Genomic DNA, 21,300 nt, shown 5'->3' on the forward strand with positions numbered 1-21,300 from the left:
GATCACTGTCTGTAAAAGCAGATCACTGCTGGATCACTGTCTGTAAACGCAGATGTTGGATCACTGTCTGAAAGAGCAGATCACTGCTGGATCACTGTCTGTAAAAGCAGATGCTGTATCACTGTCTGTAAATCCAGATGCTGGATCACTGTCTGAAAGAGCAGATCACTGCTGGATCACTGTCTGTAAAAGCAGATGCTGGATCACTGTCTGTAAAAGCAGATCACTGTTGGATCACTGTCTGTAAAAGCAGATCACTGCTGGATCACTGTCTGTAAACGCAGATGCTGGATCACTGTCAGTAAAAGCAGATCTCTGCTGGATTACTGTTTGTAAACGCAGATGCTAGATCACTGTCTGTAAATCCAGATGCTGGATCACTGTCTGTAAATGCAGATGCTGGATCACTGTCTGTAAAAGCAGATCACTGCTGGATCACTGTCTGTAAACGCAGATGTTGGATCACTGTCTGAAAGAGCAGATCACTGCTGGATCACTGTCTGTAAAAGCAGATGCTGGATCACTGTCTGTAAATCCAGATGCTGGATCACTGTCTGAAAGAGCAGATCACTGCTGGATCACTGTCTGTAAAAGCAGATGCTGGATCATTGTCTGTAAAAGCAGATGCTGGATCACTGTCTGCAGGAACAGATGCTGGATCACTGTCTGAAAGAGCAGATCACTGCTGGATCACTGTCTGTGAACGCAGATCACTACTGGATCACTGTCTGTAAACGCAGATGTTGGATCACTGTCTGAAAGAGCAGATCACTGCTGGATCACTGTCTGTAAAAGCAGATGCTGGATCACTGTCTGTAAAAGCAGATCACTGCTGGATCACTGACTGTAAAAGCAGATGCTGGATCACTGTCTGTAAAAGCAGATCACTGCTGGATCACTGTCTGTAAGCGCAGATGCTGGATCACTGTCTGAAAGAGCAAATCACTGCTGGATCACTGTCTGTAAAAGCAGATCACTGTTAGATCACTGTCAGTAAAAGCAGATCACTGCTGGATCACTGTCCGTAAACGCAGATGCTGGATCACTGTCTGTAAGAGCAGATCACTGCTGGATCACTGTCTGTAAAAGCAGATGCTGGATCACTGTCTGTAAGAGCAGATCACTGCTGGATCACTGTCTGTAAACGCAGATGCTGGATCACTGTCTGTAAATGCAGATGCTGGATCACTGTCTGTAAAAGCAGATCACTGCTGGATCACTGTCTGTAAACGCAGATGTTGGATCACTGTCTGAAAGAGCAGATCACTGCTGGATCACTGTCTGTAAAAGCAGATGCTGGATCACTGTCTGTAAATCCAGATGCTGGATCACTGTCTGAAAGAGCAGATCACTGCTGGATCACTGTCTGTAAAAGCAGATGCTGGATCACTGTCTGCAGGAACAGATGCTGGATCACTGTCTGAAAGAGCAGATCACTGCTGGATCACTGTCTGTGAACGCAGATCACTACTGGATCACTGTCTGTAAACGCAGATGCTGGATCACTGTCTGTAAACGAAGATGCTGGATCACTGTCTGTAAAAGCAGATTACTGCTGGATCACTGTCTGTAAACGCAGATGCTGGATCACTATCTCTAAAAGCAGATCACTGCTGGTTCACTGTCTGTAAATCCAGATGATGCATCACTGTCTGTAAAAGCAGATCACGGCTGGATCACTGTCTGTAAAAGCTGATCACTGCTGGATCACCGTCTGTAAAAGCAGATGCTGGATCACTGTCTGCAGGAACAGATGCTGGATCACTGTCTGAAAGAGCAGATCACTGCTGGATCACTGTCTGTAAAAGCAGATCACTGCTGGATCACGGTCTGTAAAAGCAGATGCTGGATCACTGTCTGTAAAAGCAGATCACTTTTGGATCACTGTCTGTAAACGCAGATACTGGATCACTGTCTGTAAAAGCAGATTCTGGATCACTGTCTGTAAAAGCAGATCACTGCTGGATCACAGTCTGTAAACGCAGATGCTGGATCACTGTCTGTAAAATCAGATCACTGTCTGTAAACGCAGATGCTGGATCACTGTCTGAAAGAGCAAATCACTGCTGGATCACTGTCTGTAAAAGCAGATGCTGGATCACTGTCTGTAAAAGCAGATCACTGCTGGATCACTGTCTGTAAACGCAGATGCTGGATCACTGTCTGAAAGAGCAAATCACTGCTGGATCACTGTCTGTAAAAGCAGATCACTGCTGGATCACTGTCTGTAAAAGCAGATGCTGGATCACTGTCTGTAAAAGCAAATCAGTGCTGGATCACTGTCTGTAAGAGCAGATCACTGCTGGATCACTGTCTGTAAAAGCAGATCACTGTTAGATCACTGTCAGTAAAAGCAGATCACTGCTGGATCACTGTCCGTAAACGCAGATGCTGGATCACTGTCTGTAAGAGCAGATCACTGCTGGATCACTGTCTGTAAAAGCAGATCACTGCTGGATCACTGTCTGTAAACGCAGATGCTGGATCACTGTCTGTAAATGCAGATGCTAGATCACTGTCTGTAAAAGCAGATCACTGCTGGATCACTGTCTGTAAACGCAGATGTTGGATCACTGTCTGAAAGAGCAGATCACTGCTGGATCACTGTCTGTAAAAGCAGATGCTGGATCACTGTCTGTAAATCCAGATGCTGGATCACTGTCTGAAAGAGCAGATCACTGCTGGATCACTGTCTGTAAAAGCAGATCACTGTTGGATCACTGTCTGTAAAAGCAGATGCTGGATCACTGTCTGTAAAAGCAGATGCTGGATCACTGTCTGCAGGAACAGATGCTGGATCACTGTCTGAAAGAGCAGATCACTGCTGGATCACTGTCTGTGAAAGCAGATCACTACTGGATCACTGTCTGTAAACGCAGATGCTGGATCACTGTCTGTAAACGAAGATGCTGGATCACTGTCTGTAAAAGCAGATCACTGCTGGATCACTGTCTGTAAACGCAGATGTTGGATCACTGTCTGAAAGAGCAGATCACTGCTGGATCACTGTCTGTAAAAGCAGATGCTGTATCACTGTCTGTAAATCCAGATGCTGGATCACTGTCTGAAAGAGCAGATCACTGCTGGATCACTGTCTGTAAAAGCAGATCACTGCTGGATCACTGTCTGTAAACGCAGATGCTGGATCACTGTCAGTAAAAGCAGATCTCTGCTGGATTACTTTTTGTAAACGCAGATGCTAGATCACTGTCTGTAAATCCAGATGCTGGATAACTGTCTGTAAATGCAGATGCTGGATCACTGTCTGTAAAAGCAGATCACTGCTGGATCACTGTCTGTAAACGCAGATGTTGGATCACTGTCTGAAAGAGCAGATCACTGCTGGATCACTGTCTGTAAAAGCAGATGCTGGATCACTGTCTGTAAATCCAGATGCTGGATCACTGTCTGAAAGAGCAGATCACTGCTGGATCACTGTCTGTAAAAGCAGATGCTGGATCATTGTCTGTAAAAGCAGATGCTGGATCACTGTCTGCAGGAACAGATGCTGGATCACTGTCTGAAAGAGCAGATCACTGCTGGATCACTGTCTGTGAACGCAGATCACTACTGGATCACTGTCTGTAAACGCAGATGTTGGATCACTGTCTGAAAGAGCAGATCACTGCTGGATCACTGTCTGTAAAAGCAGATGCTGGATCACTGTCTGTAAAAGCAGATCACTGCTGGATCACTGTCTGTAAAAGCAGATGCTGGATCACTGTCTGTAAAAGCAGATCACTGCTGGATCACTGTCTGTAAACGCAGATGCTGGATCACTGTCTGAAAGAGCAAATCACTGCTGGATCACTGTCTGTAAAAGCAGATCACTGCTGGATCACTGTCTGTAAAAGCAGATGCTGGATCACTGTCTGTAAAAGCAAATCAGTGCTGGATCACTGTCTGTAAGAGCAGATCACTGCTGGATCACTGTCTGTAAAAGCAGATCACTGTTAGATCACTGTCAGTAAAAGCAGATCACTGCTGGATCACTGTCCGTAAACGCAGATGCTGGATCACTGTCTGTAAGAGCAGATCACTGCTGGATCACTGTCTGTAAAAGCAGATCACTGCTGGATCACTGTCTGTAAACGCAGATGCTGGATCACTGTCTGTAAATGCAGATGCTGGATCACTGTCTGTAAAAGCAGATCACTGCTGGATCACTGTCTGTAAACGCAGATGTTGGATCACTGTCTGAAAGAGCAGATCACTGCTGGATCACTGTCTGTAAAAGCAGATGCTGGATCACTGTCTGTAAATCCAGATGCTGGATCACTGTCTGAAAGAGCAGATCACTGCTGGATCACTGTCTGTAAACGCAGATGCTGGATCACTGTCTGTAAAATCAGATCACTGTCTGTAAACGCAGATGCTGGATCACTGTCTGAAAGAGCAAATCACTGCTGGATCACTGTCTGTAAAAGCAGATGCTGGATCACTGTCTGTAAAAGCAGATCACTGCTGGATCACTGTCTGTAAAAGCAGATGCTGGATCACTGTCTGTAAAAGCAGATGCTGGATCACTGTCTGCAGGAACAGATGCTGGATCACTGTCTGAAAGAGCAGATCACTGCTGGATCACTGTCTGTGAACGCAGATCACTACTGGATCACTGTCTGTAAACGCAGATGTTGGATCACTGTCTGAAAGAGCAGATCACTGCTGGATCACTGTCTGTAAAAGCAGATGCTGGATCACTGTCTGTAAAAGCAGATCACTGCTGGATCACTGTCTGTAAAAGCAGATGCTGGATCACTGTCTGTAAAAGCAGATCACTGCTGGATCACTGTCTGTAAACGCAGATGCTGGATCACTGTCTGAAAGAGCAAATCACTGCTGGATCACTGTCTGTAAAAGCAGATCACTGCTGGATCACTGTCTGTAAAAGCAGATGCTGGATCACTGTCTGTAAAAGCAAATCAGTGCTGGATCACTGTCTGTAAGAGCAGATCACTGCTGGATCACTGTCTGTAAAAGCAGATCACTGTTAGATCACTGTCAGTAAAAGCAGATCACTGCTGGATCACTGTCCGTAAACGCAGATGCTGGATCACTGTCTGTAAGAGCAGATCACTGCTGGATCACTGTCTGTAAAAGCAGATCACTGCTGGATCACTGTCTGTAAACGCAGATGCTGGATCACTGTCTGTAAATGCAGATGCTGGATCACTGTCTGTAAAAGCAGATCACTGCTGGATCACTGTCTGTAAACGCAGATGTTGGATCACTGTCTGAAAGAGCAGATCACTGCTGGATCACTGTCTGTAAAAGCAGATGCTGGATCACTGTCTGTAAATCCAGATGCTGGATCACTGTCTGAAAGAGCAGATCACTGCTGGATCACTGTCTGTAAAAGCAGATGCTGGATCACTGGCTGTAAAAGCAGATGCTGGATCACTGTCTGCAGGAACAGATGCTGGATCACTGTCTGAAAGAGCAGATCACTGCTGGATCACTGTCTGTGAACGCAGATCACTACTGGATCACTGTCTGTAAACGCAGATGTTGGATCACTGTCTGAAAGAGCAGATCACTGCTGGATCACTGTCTGTAAAAGCAGATGCTGGATCACTGTCTGTAAATCCAGATGCTGGATCACTGTCTGAAAGAGCAGATCACTGCTGGATCACTGTCTGTAAAAGCAGATGCTGGATCACTGTCTGTAAAAGCAGATGCTGGATCACTGTCTGCAGGAACAGATGCTGGATCACTGTCTGAAAGAGCAGATCACTGCTGGATCACTGTCTGTGAACGCAGATCACTACTGGATCACTGTCTGTAAACGCAGATGCTGGATCACTGTCTGTAAACGAAGATGCTGGATCACTGTCTGTAAAAGCAGATTACTGCTGGATCACTGTCTGTAAACGCAGATGCTGGATCACTATCTGTAAAAGCAGATCACTGCTGGTTCACTGTCTGTAAATCCAGATGATGCATCACTGTCTGTAAAAGCAGATCACGGCTGGATCACTGTCTGTAAAAGCTGATCACTGCTGGATCACCGTCTGTAAAAGCAGATGCTGGATCACTGTCTGAAAGAGCAAATCACTGCTGGATCACTGTCTGTAAAAGCAGATCACTGCTGGATCACTGTCTGTAAAAGCAGATGCTGGATCACTGTCTGTAAAAGCAAATCAGTGCTGGATCACTGTCTGTAAGAGCAGATCACTGCTGGATCACTGTCTGTAAAAGCAGATCACTGTTAGATCACTGTCAGTAAAAGCAGATCACTGCTGGATCACTGTCCGTAAACGCAGATGCTGGATCACTGTCTGTAAGAGCAGATCACTGCTGGATCACTGTCTGTAAAAGCAGATCACTGCTGGATCACTGTCTGTAAACGCAGATGCTGGATCACTGTCTGTAAATGCAGATGCTAGATCACTGTCTGTAAAAGCAGATCACTGCTGGATCACTGTCTGTAAACGCAGATGTTGGATCACTGTCTGAAAGAGCAGATCACTGCTGGATCACTGTCTGTAAAAGCAGATGCTGGATCACTGTCTGTAAATCCAGATGCTGGATCACTGTCTGAAAGAGCAGATCACTGCTGGATCACTGTCTGTAAAAGCAGATCACTGTTGGATCACTGTCTGTAAAAGCAGATGCTGGATCACTGTCTGTAAAAGCAGATGCTGGATCACTGTCTGCAGGAACAGATGCTGGATCACTGTCTGAAAGAGCAGATCACTGCTGGATCACTGTCTGTGAAAGCAGATCACTACTGGATCACTGTCTGTAAACGCAGATGCTGGATCACTGTCTGTAAACGAAGATGCTGGATCACTGTCTGTAAAAGCAGATCACTGCTGGATCACTGTCTGTAAACGCAGATGTTGGATCACTGTCTGAAAGAGCAGATCACTGCTGGATCACTGTCTGTAAAAGCAGATGCTGTATCACTGTCTGTAAATCCAGATGCTGGATCACTGTCTGAAAGAGCAGATCACTGCTGGATCACTGTCTGTAAAAGCAGATCACTGCTGGATCACTGTCTGTAAACGCAGATGCTGGATCACTGTCAGTAAAAGCAGATCTCTGCTGGATTACTTTTTGTAAACGCAGATGCTAGATCACTGTCTGTAAATCCAGATGCTGGATAACTGTCTGTAAATGCAGATGCTGGATCACTGTCTGTAAAAGCAGATCACTGCTGGATCACTGTCTGTAAACGCAGATGTTGGATCACTGTCTGAAAGAGCAGATCACTGCTGGATCACTGTCTGTAAAAGCAGATGCTGGATCACTGTCTGTAAATCCAGATGCTGGATCACTGTCTGAAAGAGCAGATCACTGCTGGATCACTGTCTGTAAAAGCAGATGCTGGATCATTGTCTGTAAAAGCAGATGCTGGATCACTGTCTGCAGGAACAGATGCTGGATCACTGTCTGAAAGAGCAGATCACTGCTGGATCACTGTCTGTGAACGCAGATCACTACTGGATCACTGTCTGTAAACGCAGATGTTGGATCACTGTCTGAAAGAGCAGATCACTGCTGGATCACTGTCTGTAAAAGCAGATGCTGGATCACTGTCTGTAAAAGCAGATCACTGCTGGATCACTGTCTGTAAAAGCAGATGCTGGATCACTGTCTGTAAAAGCAGATCACTGCTGGATCACTGTCTGTAAACGCAGATGCTGGATCACTGTCTGAAAGAGCAAATCACTGCTGGATCACTGTCTGTAAAAGCAGATCACTGCTGGATCACTGTCTGTAAAAGCAGATGCTGGATCACTGTCTGTAAAAGCAAATCAGTGCTGGATCACTGTCTGTAAGAGCAGATCACTGCTGGATCACTGTCTGTAAAAGCAGATCACTGTTAGATCACTGTCAGTAAAAGCAGATCACTGCTGGATCACTGTCCGTAAACGCAGATGCTGGATCACTGTCTGTAAGAGCAGATCACTGCTGGATCACTGTCTGTAAAAGCAGATCACTGCTGGATCACTGTCTGTAAACGCAGATGCTGGATCACTGTCTGTAAATGCAGATGCTGGATCACTGTCTGTAAAAGCAGATCACTGCTGGATCACTGTCTGTAAACGCAGATGTTGGATCACTGTCTGAAAGAGCAGATCACTGCTGGATCACTGTCTGTAAAAGCAGATGCTGGATCACTGTCTGTAAATCCAGATGCTGGATCACTGTCTGAAAGAGCAGATCACTGCTGGATCACTGTCTGTAAACGCAGATGCTGGATCACTGTCTGTAAAATCAGATCACTGTCTGTAAACGCAGATGCTGGATCACTGTCTGAAAGAGCAAATCACTGCTGGATCACTGTCTGTAAAAGCAGATGCTGGATCACTGTCTGTAAAAGCAGATCACTGCTGGATCACTGTCTGTAAAAGCAGATGCTGGATCACTGTCTGTAAAAGCAGATGCTGGATCACTGTCTGCAGGAACAGATGCTGGATCACTGTCTGAAAGAGCAGATCACTGCTGGATCACTGTCTGTGAACGCAGATCACTACTGGATCACTGTCTGTAAACGCAGATGTTGGATCACTGTCTGAAAGAGCAGATCACTGCTGGATCACTGTCTGTAAAAGCAGATGCTGGATCACTGTCTGTAAAAGCAGATCACTGCTGGATCACTGTCTGTAAAAGCAGATGCTGGATCACTGTCTGTAAAAGCAGATCACTGCTGGATCACTGTCTGTAAACGCAGATGCTGGATCACTGTCTGAAAGAGCAAATCACTGCTGGATCACTGTCTGTAAAAGCAGATCACTGCTGGATCACTGTCTGTAAAAGCAGATGCTGGATCACTGTCTGTAAAAGCAAATCAGTGCTGGATCACTGTCTGTAAGAGCAGATCACTGCTGGATCACTGTCTGTAAAAGCAGATCACTGTTAGATCACTGTCAGTAAAAGCAGATCACTGCTGGATCACTGTCCGTAAACGCAGATGCTGGATCACTGTCTGTAAGAGCAGATCACTGCTGGATCACTGTCTGTAAAAGCAGATCACTGCTGGATCACTGTCTGTAAACGCAGATGCTGGATCACTGTCTGTAAATGCAGATGCTGGATCACTGTCTGTAAAAGCAGATCACTGCTGGATCACTGTCTGTAAACGCAGATGTTGGATCACTGTCTGAAAGAGCAGATCACTGCTGGATCACTGTCTGTAAAAGCAGATGCTGGATCACTGTCTGTAAATCCAGATGCTGGATCACTGTCTGAAAGAGCAGATCACTGCTGGATCACTGTCTGTAAAAGCAGATGCTGGATCACTGGCTGTAAAAGCAGATGCTGGATCACTGTCTGCAGGAACAGATGCTGGATCACTGTCTGAAAGAGCAGATCACTGCTGGATCACTGTCTGTGAACGCAGATCACTACTGGATCACTGTCTGTAAACGCAGATGTTGGATCACTGTCTGAAAGAGCAGATCACTGCTGGATCACTGTCTGTAAAAGCAGATGCTGGATCACTGTCTGTAAATCCAGATGCTGGATCACTGTCTGAAAGAGCAGATCACTGCTGGATCACTGTCTGTAAAAGCAGATGCTGGATCACTGTCTGTAAAAGCAGATGCTGGATCACTGTCTGCAGGAACAGATGCTGGATCACTGTCTGAAAGAGCAGATCACTGCTGGATCACTGTCTGTGAACGCAGATCACTACTGGATCACTGTCTGTAAACGCAGATGCTGGATCACTGTCTGTAAACGAAGATGCTGGATCACTGTCTGTAAAAGCAGATTACTGCTGGATCACTGTCTGTAAACGCAGATGCTGGATCACTATCTGTAAAAGCAGATCACTGCTGGTTCACTGTCTGTAAATCCAGATGATGCATCACTGTCTGTAAAAGCAGATCACGGCTGGATCACTGTCTGTAAAAGCTGATCACTGCTGGATCACCGTCTGTAAAAGCAGATGCTGGATCACTGTCTGCAGGAACAGATGCTGGATCACTGTCTGTAAAAGCAGATCACTTTTGGATCACTGTCTGTAAACGCAGATACTGGATCACTGTCTGTAAAAGCAGATTCTGGATCACTGTCTGTAAAAGCAGATCACTGCTGGATCACAGTCTGTAAACGCAGATGCTGGATCACTGTCTGTAAACGCAGATGCTGGATCACTGTCTGTAAAATCAGATCACTGTCTGTAAACGCAGATGCTGGATCACTGTCTGAAAGAGCAAATCACTGCTGGATCACTGTCTGTAAAAGCAGATGCTGGATCACTGTCTGTAAAAGCAGATCACTGCTGGATCACTGTCTGTAAACGCAGATGCTGGATCACTGTCTGAAAGAGCAAATCACTGCTGGATCACTGTCTGTAAAAGCAGATCACTGCTGGATCACTGTCTGTAAAAGCAGATGCTGGATCACTGTCTGTAAAAGCAAATCAGTGCTGGATCACTGTCTGTAAGAGCAGATCACTGCTGGATCACTGTCTGTAAAAGCAAATCACTGTTAGATCACTGTCAGTAAAAGCAGATCACTGCTGGATCACTGTCCGTAAACGCAGATGCTGGATCACTGTCTGTAAGAGCAGATCACTGCTGGATCACTGTCTGTAAAAGCAGATCACTGCTGGATCACTGTCTGTAAACGCAGATGCTGGATCACTGTCTGTAAATGCAGATGCTGGATCACTGTCTGTAAAAGCAGATCACTGCTGGATCACTGTCTGTAAACGCAGATGTTGGATCACTGTCTGAAAGAGCAGATCACTGCTGGATCACTGTCTGTAAAAGCAGATGCTGGATCACTGTCTGTAAATCCAGATGCTGGATCACTGTCTGAAAGAGCAGATCACTGCTGGATCACTGTCTGTAAAAGCAGATCACTGTTGGATCACTGTCTGTAAAAGCAGATGCTGGATCACTGTCTGTAAAAGCAGATGCTGGATCACTGTCTGCAGGAACAGATGCTGGATCACTGTCTGAAAGAGCAGATCACTGCTGGATCACTGTCTGTGAAAGCAGATCACTACTGGATCACTGTCTGTAAACGCAGATGCTGGATCACTGTCTGTAAACGAAGATGCTGGATCACTGTCTGTAAAAGCAGATCACTGCTGGATCACTGTCTGTAAACGCAGATGTTGGATCACTGTCTGAAAGAGCAGATCACTGCTGGATCACTGTCTGTAAAAGCAGATGCTGTATCACTGTCTGTAAATCCAGATGCTGGATCACTGTCTGAAAGAGCAGATCACTGCTGGATCACTGTCTGTAAAAGCAGATGCTGGATCACTGTCTGTAAAAGCAGATCACTGTTGGATCACTGTCTGTAAAAGCAGATCACTGCTGGATCACTGTCTGTAAACGCAGATGCTGGATCACTGTCAGTAAAAGCAGATCACTGCTGGATTACTGTTTGTAAACGCAGATGCTAGATCACTGTCTGTAAAAGCAGATCACTGCTGGATCACTGTCTGTAAATGCAGATGCTGGATCACTGTCTGTAAAAGCAGATCAGTGCTGGATCACTGTCTGTAAGAGCAGATCACTGCTGGATCTCTGTCTGTAAAAGCAGATCACTGTTGGATCACTGTCTGTAAAACCAGATGCTGGATCAATGTCTGTAAAAGCAGATGCTGGATCACTGTCTGTAAAAGCGGATCACTGCTGGATAACTGTCCATAAACGCAGATGCTGGATCACAGTATGAAAGAGCAGATCACTGCTGGATCACTGTCTGAAAGAGCAAATCACTGCTGGATCACTGTCTGTAAACGCAGATGCTGGATCACTGTCTGTAAAATCAGATCACTGTCTGTAAACGCAGATGCTGGATCACTGTCTGAAAGAGCAAATCACTGCTGGATCACTGTCTGTAAAAGCAGATGCTGGATCACTGTCTGTAAAAGCAGATCACTGCTGGATCACTGTGTGTAAAAGCAGATGCTGGATCACTGTCTGTAAAAGCAGATGCTGGATCACTGTCTGCAGGAACAGATGCTGGATCACTGTCTGAAAGAGCAGATCACTGCTGGATCACTGTCTGTGAACGCAGATCACTACTGGATCACTGTCTGTAAACGCAGATGTTGGATCACTGTCTGAAAGAGCAGATCACTGCTGGATCACTGTCTGTAAAAGCAGATGCTGGATCACTGTCTGTAAAAGCAGATCACTGCTGGATCACTGTCTGTAAATGCAGATGCTGGATCACTGTCTGTAAAAGCAGATCAGTGCTGGATCACTGTCTGTAAGAGCAGATCACTGCTGGATCTCTGTCTGTAAAAGCAGATCACTGTTGGATCACTGTCTGTAAAACCAGATGCTGGATCAATGTCTGTAAAAGCAGATGCTGGATCACTGTCTGTAAAAGCGGATCACTGCTGGATAACTGTCCATAAACGCAAATGCTGGATCACAGTATGAAAGAGCAGATCACTGCTGGATCACTGTCTGAAAGAGCAAATCACTGCTGGATCACTGTCTGTAAACGCAGATGCTGGATCACTGTCTGTTAAATCAGATCACTGTCTGTAAACGCAGATGCTGGATCACTGTCTGAAAGAGCAAATCACTGCTGGATCACTGTCTGTAAAAGCAGATGCTGGATCACTGTCTGTAAAAGCAGATCACTGCTGGATCACTGTCTGTAAACGCAGATGCTGGATCACTGTCTGAAAGAGCAAATCACTGCTGGATCACTGTCTGTAAAAGCAGATCACTGTTAGATCACTGTCAGTAAAAGCAGATCACTGCTGGATCACTGTCCGTAAACGCAGACGCTGGATCACTGTCTGTAAAAGCAGATCACTGCTGGATCACTGTCTGTAAACGCAGATGCTGGATCACTGTCTGTAAATGCAGATGCTGGATCAATGTCTGTAAAAGCAGATCACTGCTGGATCACTGTCTGTAAACGCAGATGTTGGATCACTGTCTGAAAGAGCAGATCACTGCTGGATCACTGTCTGTAAAAGCAGATGCTGGATCACTGTCTGTATATCCAGATGCTGGATCACTGTCTGAAAGAGCAGATCACTGCTGGATCACTGTCTGTAAAAGCAGATCACTGTTGGATCACTGTCTGTAAAAGCAGATGCTGGATCACTGTCTGTAAAAGCAGATGCTGGATCACTGTCTGCAGGAACAGATGCTGGATCACTGTCTGAAAGAGCAGATTACTGCTGGATCACTGTCTGTGAAAGCAGATCACTACTGGATCACTGTCTGTAAACGCAGATGCTGGATCACTGTCTGAAAGAGCAGATCACTGCTGGATCACTGTCTGTAAAAGCAGATGCTGGATCACTGTCTGTAAATCCAGATGCTGGATCACTGTCTGAAAGAGCAGATCACTGCTGGATCACTGTCTGTAAAAGCAGATCACTGTTGGATCACTGTCTGTAAAAGCAGATGCTGGATCACTGTCTGTAAAAGCAGATGCTGGATCACTGTCTGCAGGAACAGATGCTGGATCACTGTCTGAAAGAGCAGATCACTGCTGGATCACTGTCTGTGAAAGCAGATCACTACTGGATCACTGTCTGTAAACGCAGATGCTGGATCACTGTCTGTAAACGAAGATGCTGGATCACTGTCTGTAAAAGCAGATCACTGCTGGATCACTGTCTGTAAACGCAGATGTTGGATCACTGTCTGAAAGAGCAGATCACTGCTGGATCACTGTCTGTAAAAGCAGATGCTGTATCACTGTCTGTAAATCCAGATGCTGGATCACTGTCTGAATGAGCAGATCACTGCTGGATCACTGTCTGTAAAAGCAGATGCTGGATCACTGTCTGTAAAAGCAGATCACTGTTGGATCACTGTCTGTAAAAGCAGATCACTGCTGGATCACTGTCTGTAAACGCAGATGCTGGATCACTGTCAGTAAAAGCAGATCACTGCTGGATTACTGTTTGTAAACGCAGATGCTAGATCACTGTCTGTAAAAGCAGATCACTGCTGGATCACTGTCTGTAAATGCAGATGCTGGATCACTGTCTGTAAAAGCAGATCAGTGCTGGATCACTGTCTGTAAGAGCAGATCACTGCTGGATCTCTGTCTGTAAAAGCAGATCACTGTTGGATCACTGTCTGTAAAACCAGATGCTGGATCAATGTCTGTAAAAGCAGATGCTGGATCACTGTCTGTAAAAGCGGATCACTGCTGGATAACTGTCCATAAACGCAGATGCTGGATCACAGTATGAAAGAGCAGATCACTGCTGGATCACTGTCTGTAAACGCAGATGCTGGATCACTGTCTGTAAATGCAGATGCTGGATCACTGTCTGTAAAAGCAGATCACTGCTGGATCACTGTCTGTAAACGCAGATGTTGGATCACTGTCTGAAAGAGCAGATCACTGCTGGATCACTGTCTGTAAAAGCAGATGCTGGATCACTGTCTGTAAATCCAGATGCTGGATCACTGTCTGAAAGAGCAGATCACTGCTGGATCACTGTCTGTAACAGCAGATCACTGTTGGATCACTGTCTGTAAAAGCAGATGCTGGATCACTGTCTGTAAAAGCAGATGCTGGATCACTGTCTGCAGGAACAGATGCTGGATCACTGTCTGAAAGAGCAGATCACTGCTGGATCACTGTCTGTGAAAGCAGATCACTACTGGATCACTGTCTGTAAACGCAGATGCTGGATCACTGTCTGTAAACGAAGATGCTGGATCACTGTCTGTAAAAGCAGATCACTGCTGGATCACTGTCTGTAAACGCAGATGTTGGATCACTGTCTGAAAGAGCAGATCACTGCTGGATCACTGTCTGTAAAAGCAGATGCTGTATCACTGTCTGTAAATCCAGATGCTGGATCACTGTCTGAAAGAGCAGATCACTGCTGGATCACTGTCTGTAAAAGCAGATGCTGGATCACTGTCTGTAAAAGCAGATCACTGTTGGATCACTGTCTGTAAAAGCAGATCACTGCTGGATCACTGTCTGTAAACGCAGATGCTGGATCACTGTCAGTAAAAGCAGATCACTGCTGGATTACTGTTTGTAAACGCAGATGCTAGATCACTGTCTGTAAAAGCAGATCACTGCTGGATCACTGTCTGTAAATGCAGATGCTGGATCACTGTCTGTAAAAGCAGATCAGTGCTGGATCACTGTCTGAAAGAGCAGATCACTGCTGGATCACTGTCTGTAAAAGCAGATGCTGGATCACTGTCTGTAAAAGCAGATCACTGTTGGATCACTGTCTGTAAAAGCAGATCACTGCTGGATCACTGTCTGTAAACGCAGATGCTGGATCACTGTCAGTAAAAGCAGATCACTGCTGGATTACTGTTTGTAAACGCAGATGCTAGATCACTGTCTGTAAAAGCAGATCACTGCTGGATCACTGTCTGTAAATGCAGATGCTGGATCACTGTCTGTAAAAGCAGATCAGTGCTGGATCACTGTCTGTAAGAGCAGATCAGTGCTGGATCACTGTCTGTAAAAGCAGATCACTGTTGGATCACTGTCTGTAAAACCAGATGCTGGATCAATGTCTGTAAAAGCAGATGCTGGATCACTGTCTGTAAAAGCGGATCACTGCTGGATAACTGTCCATAAACGCAGATGCTGGATCACAGTATGAAAGAGTAGATCACTGCTGGATCACTGTCTGAAAGAGCAAATCACTGCTGGATCACTGTCTGTAAACGCAGATGCTGGATCACTGTCTGTAAAATCAGATCACTGTCTGTAAACGCAGATGCTGGATCACTGTCTGAAAGAGCAAATCACTGCTGGATCACTGTCTGTAAAAGCAGATGCTGGATCACTGTCTGTAAAAGCAGATCACTGCTGGATCACTGTCTGTAAAAGCAGATGCTGGATCACTGTCTGTAAAAGCAGATGCTGGATCACTGTCTGTAAGAGCAGATCACTGCTGGAACACTGTCTGTAAAAGCAGATGCTGGATCACTGTCTGTAAAAGCAGATCACTGCTGGATCACTGTCTGTAAATGCAGATGCTGGATCACTGTCTGTAAAAGCAGATCAGTGCTGGATCACTGTCTGTAAGAGCAGATCACTGCTGGATCTCTGTCTGTAAAAGCAGATCACTGTTGGATCACTGTCTGTAAAACCAGATGCTGGATCAATGTCTGTAAAAGCAGATGCTGGATCACTGTCTGTAAAAGCGGATCACTGCTGGATAACTGTCCATAAACGCAGATGCTGGATCACAGTATGAAAGAGCAGATCACTGCTGGATCACTGTCTGAAAGAGCAAATCACTGCTGGATCACTGTCTGTAAAAGCAGATGCTGGATCACTGTCTGTAAAAGCAGATCACTGTTGGATCACTGTCTGTAAAAGCAGATCACTGCTGGATCACTGTCTGTAAACGCAGATGCTGGATCACTGTCAGTAAAAGCAGATCACTGCTGGATTACTGTTTGTAAACGCAGATGCTAGATCACTGTCTGTAAAAGCAGATCACTGCTGGATCACTGTCTGTAAATGCAGATGCTGGATCACTGTCTGTAAAAGCAGATCAGTGCTGGATCACTGTCTGTAAGAGCAGATCACTGCTGGATCTCTGTCTGTAAAAGCAGATCACTGTTGGATCACTGTCTGTAAAACCAGATGCTGGATCAATGTCTGTAAAAGCAGATGCTGGATCACTGTCTGTAAAAGCGGATCACTGCTGGATAACTGTCCATAAACGCAGATGCTGGATCACAGTATGAAAGAGCAGATCACTGCTGGATCACTGTCTGAAAGAGCAAATCACTGCTGGATCACTGTCTGTAAACGCAGATGCTGGATCACTGTCTGTAAAATCAGATCACTGTCTGTAAACGCAGATGCTGGATCACTGTCTGAAAGAGCAAATCACTGCTGGATCACTGTCTGTAAAAGCAGATGCTGGATCACTGTCTGTAAAAGCAGATCACTGCTGGATCACTGTCTGTAAAAGCAGATGCTGGATCACTGTCTGTAAAAGCAGATGCTGGATCACTGTCTGCAGGAACAGATGCTGGATCACTGTCTGAAAGAGCAGATCACTGCTGGATCACTGTCTGTGAACGCAGATCACTACTGGATCACTGTCTGTAAACGCAGATGTTGGATCACTGTCTGAAAGAGCAGATCACTGCTGGATCACTGTCTGTAAAAGCAGATGCTGGATCACTGTCTGTAAAAGCAGATCACTGCTGGATCACTGTCTGTAAATGCAGATGCTGGATCACTGTCTGTAAAAGCAGATCAGTGCTGGATCACTGTCTGTAAGAGCAGATCACTGCTGGATCTCTGTCTGTAAAAGCAGATCACTGTTGGATCACTGTCTGTAAAACCAGATGCTGGATCAATGTCTGTAAAAGCAGATGCTGGATCACTGTCTGTAAAAGCGGATCACTGCTGGATAACTGTCCATAAACGCAAATGCTGGATCACAGTATGAAAGAGCAGATCACTGCTGGATCACTGTCTGAAAGAGCAAATCACTGCTGGATCACTGTCTGTAAACGCAGATGCTGGATCACTGTCTGTTAAATCAGATCACTGTCTGTAAACGCAGATGCTGGATCACTGTCTGAAAGAGCAAATCACTGCTGGATCACTGTCTGTAAAAGCAGATGCTGGATCACTGTCTGTAAAAGCAGATCACTGCTGGATCACTGTCTGTAAACACAGATGCTGGATCACTGTCTGAAAGAGCAAATCACTGCTGGATCACTGTCTGTAAAAGCAGATCACTGCTGGATCACTGTCTGTAAAAGCAGATGCTGGATCACTGTCTGTAAAAGCAAATCAGTGCTGGATCACTGTCTGTAAGAGCAGATCACTGCTGGATCACTGTCTGTAAAAGCAGATCACTGTTAGATCACTGTCAGTAAAAGCAGATCACTGCTGGATCACTGTCCGTAAACGCAGATGCTGGATCACTGTCTGTAAAAGCAGATCACTGCTGGATCACTGTCTGTAAACGCAGATGCTGGATCACTGTCTGTAAATGCAGATGCTGGATCAATGTCTGTAAAAGCAGATCACTGCTGGATCACTGTCTGTAAACGCAGATGTTGGATCACTGTCTGAAAGAGCAGATCACTGCTGGATCACTGTCTGTAAAAGCAGATGCTGGATCACTGTCTGTATATCCAGATGCTGGATCACTGTCTGAAAGAGCAGATCACTGCTGGATCACTGTCTGTAAAAGCAGATCACTGTTGGATCACTGTCTGTAAAAGCAGATGCTGGATCACTGTCTGTAAAAGCAGATGCTGGATCACTGTCTGCAGGAACAGATGCTGGATCACTGTCTGAAAGAGCAGATTACTGCTGGATCACTGTCTGTGAAAGCAGATCACTACTGGATCACTGTCTGTAAACGCAGATGCTGGATCACTGTCTGAAAGAGCAGATCACTGCTGGATCACTGTCTGTAAAAGCAGATGCTGGATCACTGTCTGTAAATCCAGATGCTGGATCACTGTCTGAAAGAGCAGATCACTGCTGGATCACTGTCTGTAAAAGCAGATCACTGTTGGATCACTGTCTGTAAAAGCAGATGCTGGATCACTGTCTGCAGGAACAGATGCTGGATCACTGTCTGAAAGAGCAGATCACTGCTGGATCACTGTCTGTGAAAGCAGATCACTACTGGATCACTGTCTGTAAACGCAGATGCTGGATCACTGTCTGTAAACGAAGATGCTGGATCACTGTCTGTAAAAGCAGATCACTGCTGGATCACTGTCTGTAAACGCAGATGTTGGATCACTGTCTGAAAGAGCAGATCACTGCTGGATCACTGTCTGTAAAAGCAGATGCTGTATCACTGTCTGTAAATCCAGATGCTGGATCACTGTCTGAATGAGCAGATCACTGCTGGATCACTGTCTGTAAAAGCAGATGCTGGATCACTGTCTGTAAAAGCAGATCACTGTTGGATCACTGTCTGTAAAAGCAGATCACTGCTGGATCACTGTCTGTAAACGCAGATGCTGGATCACTGTCAGTAAAAGCAGATCACTGCTGGATTACTGTTTGTAAACGCAGATGCTAGATCACTGTCTGTAAAAGCAGATCACTGCTGGATCACTGTCTGTAAATGCAGATGCTGGATCACTGTCTGTAAAAGCAGATCAGTGCTGGATCACTGTCTGTAAGAGCAGATCACTGCTGGATCTCTGTCTGTAAAAGCAGATCACTGTTGGATCACTGTCTGTAAAACCAGATGCTGGATCAATGTCTGTAAAAGCAGATGCTGGATCACTGTCTGTAAAAGCGGATCACTGCTGGATAACTGTCCATAAACGCAGATGCTGGATCACAGTATGAAAGAGCAGATCACTGCTGGATCACTGTCTGTAAACGCAGATGCTGGATCACTGTCTGTAAATGCAGATGCTGGATCACTGTCTGTAAAAGCAGATCACTGCTGGATCACTGTCTGTAAACGCAGATGTTGGATCACTGTCTGAAAGAGCAGATCACTGCTGGATCACTGTCTGTAAAAGCAGATGCTGGATCACTGTCTGTAAATCCAGATGCTGGATCACTGTCTGAAAGAGCAGATCACTGCTGGATCACTGTCTGTAACAGCAGATCACTGTTGGATCACTGTCTGTAAAAGCAGATGCTGGATCACTGTCTGTAAAAGCAGATGCTGGATCACTGTCTGCAGGAACAGATGCTGGATCACTGTCTGAAAGAGCAGATCACTGCTGGATCACTGTCTGTGAAAGCAGATCACTACTGGATCACTGTCTGTAAACGCAGATGCTGGATCACTGTCTGTAAACGAAGATGCTGGATCACTGTCTGTAAAAGCAGATCACTGCTGGATCACTGTCTGTAAACGCAGATGTTGGATCACTGTCTGAAAGAGCAGATCACTGCTGGATCACTGTCTGTAAAAGCAGATGCTGTATCACTGTCTGTAAATCCAGATGCTGGATCACTGTCTGAAAGAGCAGATCACTGCTGGATCACTGTCTGTAAAAGCAGATGCTGGATCACTGTCTGTAAAAGCAGATCACTGTTGGATCACTGTCTGTAAAAGCAGATCACTGCTGGATCACTGTCTGTAAACGCAGATGCTGGATCACTGTCAGTAAAAGCAGATCACTGCTGGATTACTGTTTGTAAACGCAGATGCTAGATCACTGTCTGTAAAAGCAGATCACTGCTGGATCACTGTCTGTAAATGCAGATGCTGGATCACTGTCTGTAAAAGCAGATCAGTGCTGGATCACTGTCTGAAAGAGCAGATCACTGCTGGATCACTGTCTGTAAAAGCAGATCACTGTTGGATCACTGTCTGTAAAAGCAGATCACTGCTGGATCACTGTCTGTAAACGCAGATGCTGGATCACTGTCAGTAAAAGCAGATCACTGCTGGATTACTGTTTGTAAACGCAGATGCTAGATCACTGTCTGTAAAAGCAGATCACTGCTGGATCACTGTCTGTAAATGCAGATGCTGGATCACTGTCTGTAAAAGCAGATCAGTGCTGGATCACTGTCTGTAAGAGCAGATCAGTGCTGGATCACTGTCTGTAAAAGCAGATCACTGTTGGATCACTGTCTGTAAAACCAGATGCTGGATCAATGTCTGTAAAAGCAGATGCTGGATCACTGTCTGTAAAAGCGGATCACTGCTGGATAACTGTCCATAAACGCAGATGCTGGATCACAGTATGAAAGAGCAGATCACTGCTGGATCACTGTCTGAAAGAGCAAATCACTGCTGGATCACTGTCTGTAAACGCAGATGCTGGATCACTGTCTGTAAAATCAGATCACTGTCTGTAAACGCAGATGCTGGATCACTGTCTGAAAGAGCAAATCACTGCTGGATCACTGTCTGTAAAAGCAGATGCTGGATCACTGTCTGTAAAAGCAGATCACTGCTGGATCACTGTCTGTAAAAGCAGATGCTGGATCACTGTCTGTAAAAGCAGATGCTGGATCACTGTCTGTAAGAGCAGATCACTGCTGGATCACTGTCTGTAAAAGCAGATGCTGGATCACTGTCTGTAAAAGCAGATCACTGCTGGATCACTGTCTGTAAATGCAGATGCTGGATCACTGTCTGTAAAAGCAGATCAGTGCTGGATCACTGTCTGTAAAAGCAGATCAGTGCTGGATCACTGTCTGTAAGAGCAGATCACTGCTGGATCTCTGTCTGTAAAAGCAGATCACTGTTGGATCACTGTCTGTAAAACCAGATGCTGGATCAATGTCTGTAAAAGCAGATGCTGGATCACTGTCTGTAAAAGCGGATCACTGCTGGATAACTGTCCATAAACGCAGATGCTGGATCACAGTATGAAAGAGCAGATCACTGCTGGATCACTGTCTGAAAGAGCAAATCACTGCTGGATCACTGTCTGTAAACGC

The sequence above is a fragment of the Hypanus sabinus genome, chromosome 6 (genome assembly GCF_030144855.1).
Source record: "Hypanus sabinus isolate sHypSab1 chromosome 6, sHypSab1.hap1, whole genome shotgun sequence".
NCBI lineage: Eukaryota > Metazoa > Chordata > Chondrichthyes > Myliobatiformes > Dasyatidae > Hypanus > Hypanus sabinus.